Here is an 11,257-nt window from a genome sequence, read left to right on the forward strand (position 1 = left end):
AGAGCCATATTCCCAAAAAAAGCCGCTCTAGCCCAGCTCTGCCGAGGCCATAGCTATTTTCATGCCGGGGTTTCAGCCACGCCAGGGCAGAACAAGCTCTCCGTGCCTCCGCGAGTGATGCCGAGAACAAGGGCAGCGTAGAGTCGCTTCCGCTCGGGGACTCGCAAGAGGAGGGACATGACACGACGGCTCCTTTTTGCCACTTGAGCACGGGGAGAAGCGGTGGCTCGCAGGCGGCAGCGAGCCTGTGACGCGAACCACGGGAGGCTCAGCGGCGGCCACGCTCCGCTGCTTCGTTAGGGTCGTTAAGCTGCGGCAGCGGTGCCCAGGCAGGGCTGCTGGCGGGACGAGGACACGGGAAGCGGGAACCTGGCTGCAGCGGGAATGGGTAATTTTTTCCATTCCCCCCCACACCTCCTTTGTTTTCGGTCCCGATACATCCACACTGTGTCTTCAGCGAGTGCTCCCGCTGAGTTTTCAGAGTCAAAACAGCACATTCCTTATGACCCCAAATGCCTGCGCCGTTCCGCTGGGCATGCGAGGAGCGGGGCAGCCAGAGCAATCCTGGAGGTTAGCTGGGCCAGCTGGAAGGAGGACGCTGGTCTCGGTGGCCCAGTGGAGACAGAACTAGTTTGGAACTGCCCCTTCTGGAGATGAGCACGACGGTGGTTCCCAGATCCCCGGCCCAGCTCCTGCCGCTCCGAGCATCGCTGTACGGCGGCAGAGCTGGGCAAGGAAGGGCGGCAGATCCCCAGGCGTCCCTGGTGCGCGAGGAACCTCTTCCACGAACACCTCGTGCGCTATGTGGAAGTGCCGGTGGTGTGCAGAGGGGGGGGTTGACTTTGCACGGGGCAAGAGTTCAGCAGGACTTAAACAGTAATTCTTACTGGTTTTACTCCAGGCAATGAGAGCTAACATTAAACCACAGACATTTAGATAGCTTTAACATCGTTAGTGACCGAGAGGGGATCTCATCAGTGCTGATCAATATTGAAGGGTGGGTGTCCAGGGGATGAGGCCAGACTCCTCCCAGTGGTGCCCAGCGACAGGACAAGGGGCAACAGGCACAAACTGGGACACGGGGAACTCCGTCTGAACACGGGGAAAAACTTCTTTCCCTTGGGGGTGGCAGAGCCCTGGCACAGGCTGCCCAGAGAGGCTGTGGGGTCTCCTTCTCCGGAGAGATTCCAAACCCACCTGGATGCGGTCCTGTGCAACCTGCTCTGGGCGACCCCGCTCTGGTGGAGGTTGGACTGGATGATCCCCGGAGGTCCCTTCCAACCCTGACCATGGTGTGATTCTGTGATGATGGCTTGGAAAAGGAGTCCGGGGGGAGCACGGGAGGAGGACTGGGTTCTCTGGACAGGCAGCCGTAGTTCCGAGAGAGGACCTAGTGAGTGTGTGTGGCACCTATATCCAACTGTTCAGTCCTCTCGCACACCCCCCCAGGCTGCGCAGACAGTTCCCACGTACCTGCCGAGCCTGCGGAAAGCTCCCCTTCCCCTTCCCTTCCCTTCCAGCCCCGAGAGAGCGGCTGTGGCCGCTGGTGGGGAGCGTTACCTCATGCAGCCGAAAACGGTCTTCCTCTCCCCCCCCATCCACCTTCTGCCTCCCCGTTATCAGACCCTGTTCATTGTGAGTTTTAAGCTAATGGCTTCCTCGGGTACAGCCCAGAATGGTATTAGCGGTGGAGATCCCTATCGCTCTCTAATATACCCTAAGGCTCCAGCTCCTATTTGTTTAAAACAGGGGGGAAAGCGAGAAGAATGTAACCCATTGAGCCCCTGCAAGGCAAGGGAGATGCAGTACCGAGATGTCTAGCACCGCTGTCTGACATTCTCTCCCCCTCTCCCTGGCATTTTTCTTTAAAGGAAAGAGTAAACATGTAAGTACAGACCAATTCCACAAATACCAGCCCTGCAGGAGTCAGGCTGACTGTAGTTTGCTCCGGTGTCTACCCAGCACCTCCAGCTGCTGCCAACGGCCTCGTGGACGAGATATTTTTTTGAAAAGGGGATGTTTGTCGGGGACAGAGACGCAGGGGGACACGAATGAATGGCTTCCGAGCACTCTGTACGGCCCCCGGTCACCTGCGGTGTGAAGGCGGCTCTCGGGACACGTGTGACAGGGTACAGCCTCACAAGGTCCTCACTGCGGTGACAAGATGGCAAGTGCCGCCGTGTCCCTGCACAACTGCTACGCGTATGTCATTGCGAGAGGAACTGCCTCCAGACAAGTAACCCGAGACATGTTGTTATTACAAAATGGGATTTTTATGTGCAGAATTTGGATATCCCACATTCTTTAGTTTCTTTTTCTGACCATGAAAGATATGTATTTAATTGATTAAAAAAAAAAAAAAGTTACTTTTAAGACAGCAGAGAATATTAACCCTCTCTTCGCCCCAGGCACTCAAAAGCTCTGACAAACTGAAGTGGAAAATAAACTCTTCTCCAATCACTTAGCAGGTCTGCAATGGGAGGAAATAAGGAGCTCTGCACACCCCTCAGATTGCGTTAGTCAGACTCCGCAGCATTTTTGAAAGAGTCTGTCATTAACCACGACAACACGAGAGAGAGAGGACGAGATCAAAGAGGTAGAAGCCTGCAACTCCAGTTTCAGATTCCCGGCCGTTAAAAGTAGTGACAAGGTTAGCGATCACTTGTTGCTGGTCCCTAAGTGTTTCGATCCAGCTGGGCACCTGCTGCTGCTGGAACCAGCACTCCTGTATGGCCCCCTGATTGTACTGGTTTGGCCCAGGTGAAGATCTAGTTGCAGGGACTTATCCAAACCACAGAAAAGAGCATAGCGAGACTGGAACCTTCAAAGGGATGGTATTTCCAGTAGCTCCTGCCTGTGGTTGAAGCTGGAAAGATCATCTTCTGAGGTCAGCATTTCCTCACCTCCCACTGCAGAACACCTCTGGCAACGCAAAGGCTACAGCATGATGGTGGTGGGTTACCCAGAAAGGTTTCAGAGGAGACGTTCCCCCCAGTCCCAGCGCAATTTCCATTTAATTTTCACCAGAAGGTTTCAGGACGGCTGATGACTCTTTTCCTGAGTGGAAGAAAGGTATGACCCTTCGGTGCTAGTACCCTCACGCAGAAGCCCTGAACTTAGTTAACACCCCTACCCTTCTTCTCAGCAGGAGGAGGAAACGAATGCTCTCACAACCCGTGGCAGCATTAGCAGGAGTTATTCACGCCTGTAAAGCACTAGCACTCTTCACAAAGACAAAGTTCTTGCCGGTCATCAGGGATAGCAGGCGATACCTAAGGTCAACTTAAGGGCGCTCTAGAACTCATCACGCTGGTGTGAGCCTGACACACCGGCTGCTGCAACCCACGCAAGACCCTTTCCAGAAGGGTCAATGGCCGAACTGGGTGGGACACAGTTTGAGGGAGTTTGCCCAAGGTCAACAAGCAGGTCAATGGGAGTGCTGGAAGGAGAACCCAGGCTTTCCATTCTCTTGCTCTCAGACATGTTTTCTCCCCCAGGCAAGCGATACACCAGCCGCCATCTCAGACGGCGCTGTCTTGCGCCCAGCTTCAACCCCAAGGGCAACGCCGTGGCTTCCCACGGGAGCTGCCCTGTTCCTCTCTGCCCAGCCTCTTGTAAAAACATCCCCAGAATCTCTATCACTTCATAAAAAGCTTTAAAACCAAAACCTGGTTGGACATATTTATACTGTTTGAGATCATTTCCCCCAGACTGACTGTCATTCCTGTTTTATAGATTACTGGCAGCTCCCAGCACCCTTTGCTGGGAAAAAAAGGAAAAAAAAAAAAAAAAAAAAAGAAAAAAGAAAAAAAAAGAGGGTTCGATAATTGCAGCAGCCCTTAAGAGCTTTGCTTTAAACACAAACAAACAAACCAACCCCACCCCAACTTCATCATCCTGTAAAGTTTTGTTAGATTCCAAGTGCAACACGCACAGAGCAAACATTCAGTGCTCTGTCAAAGGAGACACCTGAGAGAGCTTTAAGGACAGTTTTCAGCTGCTTTAAATTGGTTCAGATTCCCCTCCGCCCCCCCCCCCCAACTAGAGCTACACCGAAGAGTATTCTCCCATCTACGGAAGCTCAGTTTCCTGCCCACACAGGCATCCCGGCTAATTAGGATCGCAGCTAGTACCGCCAAGAACCTTGTGCCCACCCTCAGCACAAGCTGGGGCTGAAGGCCAGAGGCTGCCCCCGCCAGCCGGAGCCGCGCACCAGTCAGCCCCTGGAGCGGTGCTCCCCCTCTCAGCAGTGTACCTCGGTTACGTTTTACTTAAAGGAAAAAACTAGGAAAGGTTGTCGGGCATTTATAAATTAGCCACGAGTGCCCGAGAGAGCCAACAGGAGCACCCACAACGCAGCCTTGCTCCTTTCCTCCCCCGACTTCTGAGCACTTTGTTTTTCTGCCCGTCATGGACACAGCACTGACCCAGCGCCCCGCACCAGCCTGTCCTTAACACCTCTTCCCACCCGTCCTTCAGGAAAACAAGCATACCATAGACTCACAGAATGGTTCAGGTTGGAAGAGATCTTGAAGACCATCCAGTGCCACCCCCTGCCCCGGGCAGGGACACCTCCCCCCAGCCCAGGTTGCTCCCAGCCCCGTCCAACCTGGCCTTGAACACCTCCAGGGATGGGGCAGCCACAGCTTCTCGGGGCACCCTGCGCCAGGGGCTCACCGCCACCACAGCCAAAAATTTCTTCCTCATATCTCAACTAAATCTCCCCCCTTCCAGTTTGAAGCCATTCCGCCTTGCACCCCCTAAGGTCACCTTAAAGCGGAGCATGGGAACACCCTGCCCACAGACAACGAGCACCAGGGCCCGGGCACCAAGGAGCCCGGGGACAAGTAGGGCCAGGGAGCAGCCCAGGGTCTTGTGTCTGCGGGCACCTCTCCATTGAGTCTATGTTGGAGGCAAACCCAGCTCAGGTGCCTCAACAATGCTCTTCAGACTTGGAATTTCGATGTAAGACATCGTAGAAAGACACGTGTTTGGTCCCTGCACACTGAGCCCCTGTGAGATGCGACAAAATTCGCCCCAACCTGAACTGAAGTTACATCGATAGCGCGGTCAGTTACTGTGGAACACTATGGTTTCAGCAACACAGGCCTAAGATCGTTGGCCCAGCTGGCAGCCCGTGTTGGATTTCAGGATAAAGGGAACTAAAGCACTTCCACTGTTAAGAATGTGAGACGATAAGGCATAGTCTCACAGCTCTCCGGGACATTTCAAGCTTTCCAAAGAGCCGTAAGGAAGGTGACCTTTCCAACTCTTACGGCCTGCCCTGTCTATTCTCAGGACTACCCAGGAACCCAGAGGCTACTTCAAATCAGAACTACCCACCACAGAGGAAATAAAAACACTATACCCTTTCTAAGCCTGGAGATAGAGGTCATTTAGGTAGTAACAAAAAAAAAAACAACCACTATTTCCCCCCCAAACATCAAACAAACAGTAGAACAACACGACTGACCAGCAGATGCAGCTCCTCCACTCCACAGGGCTCCAGCACCTACTCCTCAAAACCATTCCTATAAAAGCTGACCCAGCCCTTCACCGCTGGTCCTTTATCAGGGGAATACCGAGTCCTGGAAGCTCTGCAGGAAATTAGTTGTCCTGGGGGGAATTTGGCACACCTGAACCCCTCGTGTCACAGCCCCATTAGCGTTCATTGATCCCAGCCTAACCGGAGCTTTGAGTAAAACCACCAAGTGAGATTCAGCTCTGTAATCAATGAGAGTTTGCCACTTTCTTTCCATAGATACGAGGACACGAAGCAATGAAGACTCAAGGTCTTCTTGGTACTTAGTTCTGGTTCTAGAGGGTCCCCAGCTCCCGAACTTTCTGTGGAACCTTAACAGGTTCAGCTGCTCGGGGTCTGCTCTCAGGGCTTTCCCCATCACAGTAGTTACAACGCCAAAGCTCATGGTGTTAATTTTTAAATATCACATAGCATTAGTGCCTATATTAGGGCTAATTTTACTCTGCTTTCTTTATTACAGTCACCAATTCAGAACGGTTTTCAAATTACCTTTGAGTTTTCCTTGAAGAGTATAAGCATTTCGCAAACATTCTGTCGCTCGCTTCTACGTGCGGGCTTCTCCCAGGGAAGAGGCTCGGAAAGGGTCTCTCGTTCTGTTTGATTTCATCGTTGTCCTCGGGACTGATTTATAACCTGCGCCTATTTATAACAAGACTTTTATATGACAAACTAATCATTTTGCTTGACGGTTAATAGCCCGCCATTCAAGGGGAGTTTACATGCGGCGGGCTCTCTTCTGCCGAGTGAGGAAAGGCAGGCAACGTGCTGCTAATCCAACATAAATACCCCCGGAGTCAGTCTGGAGTGTGGCATCGACATCATTTACAAAACGCGAAATTTGAATAGAACTTAAAACCTCATAACCTGTCAGCTCCCCGCCGGGGAAAATACTCGGGGAGCGCCTGGAAGACGCTGTTGTTTGCCTGGAGCAGTTAGCAGAGAGGAGCAAGGGCGCAAACGGGACTGCCCTGGCGTTACGGAGGGAGCTCTGCTCAGCTCCCGACTCTACCACAGCCTGTCCAGGGCCGACTTCGAGGCCCCGCGTGAATTAAATAGAAAGAATTCACTGCGGATTCCGCAGCGGGAGGGCTGCTCCAGCGCCGCTCCCTGCCCTTCCGAGCACGGGGATGGCGAAAAGTAGCGGGATCAGGAGAACCCAGCAATCTTTTGTCCATATAGCTCATAGGACATAGCTTATAGCGGCCACGCCAGCAGAAACACACCTGGAAGGCAACTCTGGAGTTACGCCCTGAACGAGAGCAACTCCCCGTACGCTGGGGTGAAGCGTTAGCGTTTTCGCCAGGGAGCGCAGCGGGGTCTCCGTCAGGCTCCTAAACCACAGTCACCTGCAGGTGTTGTGAGGGCACCCAACGTAGAAGGAGCTGAAGAGCAGCACTCCCTAGCCCAGACCACCGAGACAAGGGCAGAGGCGTGTTCCAGAAGCACGAGGCGATGGTATTTACCATCTTTGCCAAGGAAGGAACTTTAGCTTGAAGCTGGAGACTTTTGGCTGGACTCTGTTTAGAATAAGGAATTATGAGTGAGGATAATCACTCTTAAAGACAATGAAATTAGCGGTCAATGCTCATCCTAGGATGGTTTGGTTTATTGTTCCCAAAATATAAGCTAAGCAGCAAAGTCTGTTTCCATCGCAGCCCGTGTAAGAGGGAAGGGTACCAACCAGAGCAATGCAGTACACAACCATGAGGGCATTGAGCCCAGAGAGTCATACGGGACTGGAGCATCAAATTCTGCATCAATATCTCAGAAGCACAAAGCTCTCAGGTAGGAAAAATCCACGTGAGCGATCTCAAAACCCTGAATAGTGAACACATCTCCCTTCTTTGAGGGACACCTGCACAGAGCATTGACCCCAACAAAACCATACTGATTTGCAGCAGTTTTGGCTGAACCTGAACCGTGTATGCAGCAAAAAGCTTCGTGTCGATTGCTGGGAAGGTTGTGCGAGGCCTTTGCGGAGGAAGGGGCTGGGGGAAGAGGAGAGAGCGAGGGCATGGGGAAGACAGCCAAGTTTCAGTAAATATGAACTGCTCTGTGTGGGGTGTCACAATAACCTTTTAGAAAGTGCTCTTGAACTAAAACTGGCCAAAGTTATGACCACAAGTACAAGCTAAGCTGTTAGTGTTTGAGACTTTTTGAAGGTGACTCTGTGGCAAACATTTCCGTGAAGAACTCAAAGACGAGGGTCAGAAAGAAACTTGTTCCGGTAAGAAGAGATGTACTTCTCCACACCTCCACTTTCCCTGAAACCCTAAACTTCTCAGAAATTGTAAAGAAGAAAAAAAGCACAGCAACCGGTTGCCTTTGCTATTCTGCTAGGACCTCAATAGCGAGGTGCCCCCATCCTGTCCTCCTGCCGCGGCCCATACTGGCAGGGCACTGAGCAGGCCGGAACGACCCAGGGAAAAAAAAAAAAAACAAAAAGCCATTTAATTTGTGCCTTTTTTAGACCTCTCCCCTTGCACGCCACAAATAGCCATCGCCACTGAGGGGGATTAACACACTTGGCCATTAAATCATAGGCTCAAGCACGTGGGCTTTATTTTGTTATAAACAACTTCTTCGTACTGAACCACGTCCTCCTGAGTTCTCAAATTTTCTTGGACTATAAATTTTATGACTACAGAGGAGCGCTGGAACTTTGCTTCGCACACCATTAATCTCTTCTCTCCAAACAGCGCGGAAGCCTCGCGGAGTGTTTGTCTCAGCGCCGGCCCAGCCAGGAGCCTCCTGTCCATATTAGTCAGGAGTTTTGTGCGTTGGCACCTCAACACGGCGGGCCCCGTCTCAGCTCGCCTCTTGGCTCTTTCAGCCCATTCTGCCCCAGTTTACTGCTGGCCGGACAATCTCACGCTGGCTGGAGGCTCAGGATACAACTGCAGCCTGGTAGCATCACTCAGAGCTAAAAGACTCTTAAAAAATAAAAATAAAAGTCTTTTAGCCAAAAGACCTCAGTGATGCACAGGAAAGCTCCTTAAGGGACAACCCTCTATCCTGAGGATAGAAAGAACTGATCAAAACCCCACGAGCTTTCCAGTGGTGACAGCGAACTCAGGACAAATCAAGAGGCGCGATGTCCATTTTCTCTGCTGGTTTGGCTTCGTTCCCCAGCGCTCCCCGAGCCTGACATGAGCAGTCTCTGCTGTCAGGAGCAGAAAGGCAACGTGGCTTCCAGAGAGACGCCAGAGAGAGAGGTTTACTTCTCCCTCTGACAGTGCCCGCGGGCAAATCACGCTCTCCGCCCAGGGAGGTTGAAGCCTTCCCTGTTCGGGCTGTGTGTTCCTCGGGACCATCTGACCGCACGTTGAGACCGCGCACCGGGGAAACGCCTGCCAGGACAGCGCTCCTTGTACAAATACGGGAGAACAGGCACAAAGGCAGAACAACTCATCTCCTACTCCGAAGATCATGACAGTGAAACACGGGAGGGGAAAAAAAAAAAAGGAGGGGGGAAAAAAGTCACAAAACCCAAAACAAAGTCTGACAAACGTTTTTAGTTCTACAACAAAATAAATATTTCAACTCTGATTTACCAAGAACAGCGAGACTTGGTTCAAAAAAACTATAGGTATAACAACATACGCTGAACGTCACAACACTTGGATTATGTTGCTGTAAGTCATGCATGAAACAGCCCAATTTATTACAAATATTCACACAGTACGAAGTACAGTATAGTAATACATGCTGGGATACAGGCCGCTTGCCCTGACTGCTCTTCCTCCATCAAAACCCAGTGGAAACAGCCAATCTTTATCGACAGGGTTTGGTGACATTCCCGTGCGTTACATGCTTTCTGAAGCTCCAGAAACAACTACTGGTGCTCCTTGCTATGCCCTCCGACAGCTGTGGGCTCCCCCCTCTGCCAGCAGAGCACCCAGCTGATGCTTAAAAGTACATTCTCCCCAAAGCGTACTAGAGAAAAAAATCCATAGGACTTGTGGCATGTATTGTGGAGCAAGAATGAGTATATAAACATTGGTAGCTGCTGGATTTTAAAGTCACACAGGTGCAGTTAGAACAACCGCATTCCATTGACTACAAAGTGGAATTTACCTCTGTTCACTTGCGTAGCAGCACTACTTGATTATTCCCTGTACCCTCTCCTTCCTCATCCAATAGGTATCACTTTAATATGTTCTTCTCAAAGGAAAAAAAATACCATTTATTATCCTTAAAGATCTGTTTCAAAGTGTTTATAATGTAGATGAAAAAAAAACAGTTTCAGCCATGCGGGTTTTACAGCAGATTTTTCCACAGCTCTTGAAATAAGACATCTTTGCGTACCACCAACCTCAACAGCAGTGTTCCTGGAGCTTAGGGAAACATCATCTATTGATCCACCTGAACAACAGACCCAGCAACGGGTGGCATTCTTTTTCATGCCTTCTGCTGTCCCCAGCAGTCTCTGTTTTCATTGCACAAAGATACGGTAGTTGATGAAAAATTGCAACGCTATACAAGGGACATTTTCCATTCACTGCAAACATCCAAGAATGAGTATCTGGACTTTTTGGGGGGCCTTGCTACCATCGATGTATGACATTGTTATACAACCATTGCCTCAGCTAAGTTGAATCAATAACAGGGCCAGATGACTGTTGAAAGGGAAAGCTACAGAGCTACATTAAATGTGTGGGGTTTTTCTTAATCACAAGGATGTTACCACACCTTGGGTAACACGTAACCCCATGAAATGTCAACACCCTTTTGCTTTATTAAAATTAGTTTATAGCCTGGAGCTATAAGAAAAGCTGCTTCGGGGGGGTCAATCGCATGCTTACTGTTGCGGAAATCCAGAAAACGTTCACTGGACGGTCTTTGACAGCACTTTCACCCTCCAAGCAGAGCTCAGATAGACTCCCTCTGACCCTGGCCACCTGACGGAAGCAAGCCTTGCCTCATGTCTTCTTTCATTATTTCACTGCAGTTAACAAGCACCAAACAGGTGACGTATCTGATCCCAAGCTGCTATCCTCATTGTCTTTGCCAGGATTTTGACAACCAGCGTAATGCATTTAACAGGTTTACAAATGATTATCTGGCACCCGAGAGGACCCTGTTTACGTGATGCAGTCCAAACCCACATGTATATCTTACTAAAACATAAGAACATAAGTAAGGGAGTTCATGCTGGAACTGGTGCCGTTGGCCTCACCTTTTCATAAAAACAAAACTGCACAGGCAGCGAGGTATTCAGCTTCATCAATAAGATCGAGGAAATACTTAGATATAAAGAACCACAATTGAAGAGTTCAGACCTTGGATTCCCATCTTTGAAGCAGGCGTTGTCTGAGAATTCAACATGCTTCTTGTCAAATATATGCTATTCTGAACGTGAGAGAGGGCCTGCACCGTTTACAATTGTATGAAAAAAGCCGTTTTGCTGGCAAATCCTTGTCTCCTTCCTCCACAACACATAGAATGTAGCCACTGTTTTACTTCCCCTCTCAATCCTTCATTTACAAACTCAAACACCCCACAATACCAATCCCAAAAGACATGCTGATTACAAGTGCTATTGTGAAATAAAGTTATAATGTAACAAATCCCAAATCTCAGTGTATTGTTTAGTGAGCATCCGGTGAAGCACAAATTAAATATTACAGAGTTTGTTTCTGAATTATAAAAGTATATTTTGTATGACGAACGAACTCATGTGGACCTTGAAAAGCAGTAGCCTCTGGAAGCAAG

Source organism: Vanellus vanellus, assembly GCF_965231255.1.
Source record: "Vanellus vanellus genome assembly, chromosome: 20".
NCBI classification, from domain to species: domain Eukaryota; kingdom Metazoa; phylum Chordata; class Aves; order Charadriiformes; family Charadriidae; genus Vanellus; species Vanellus vanellus.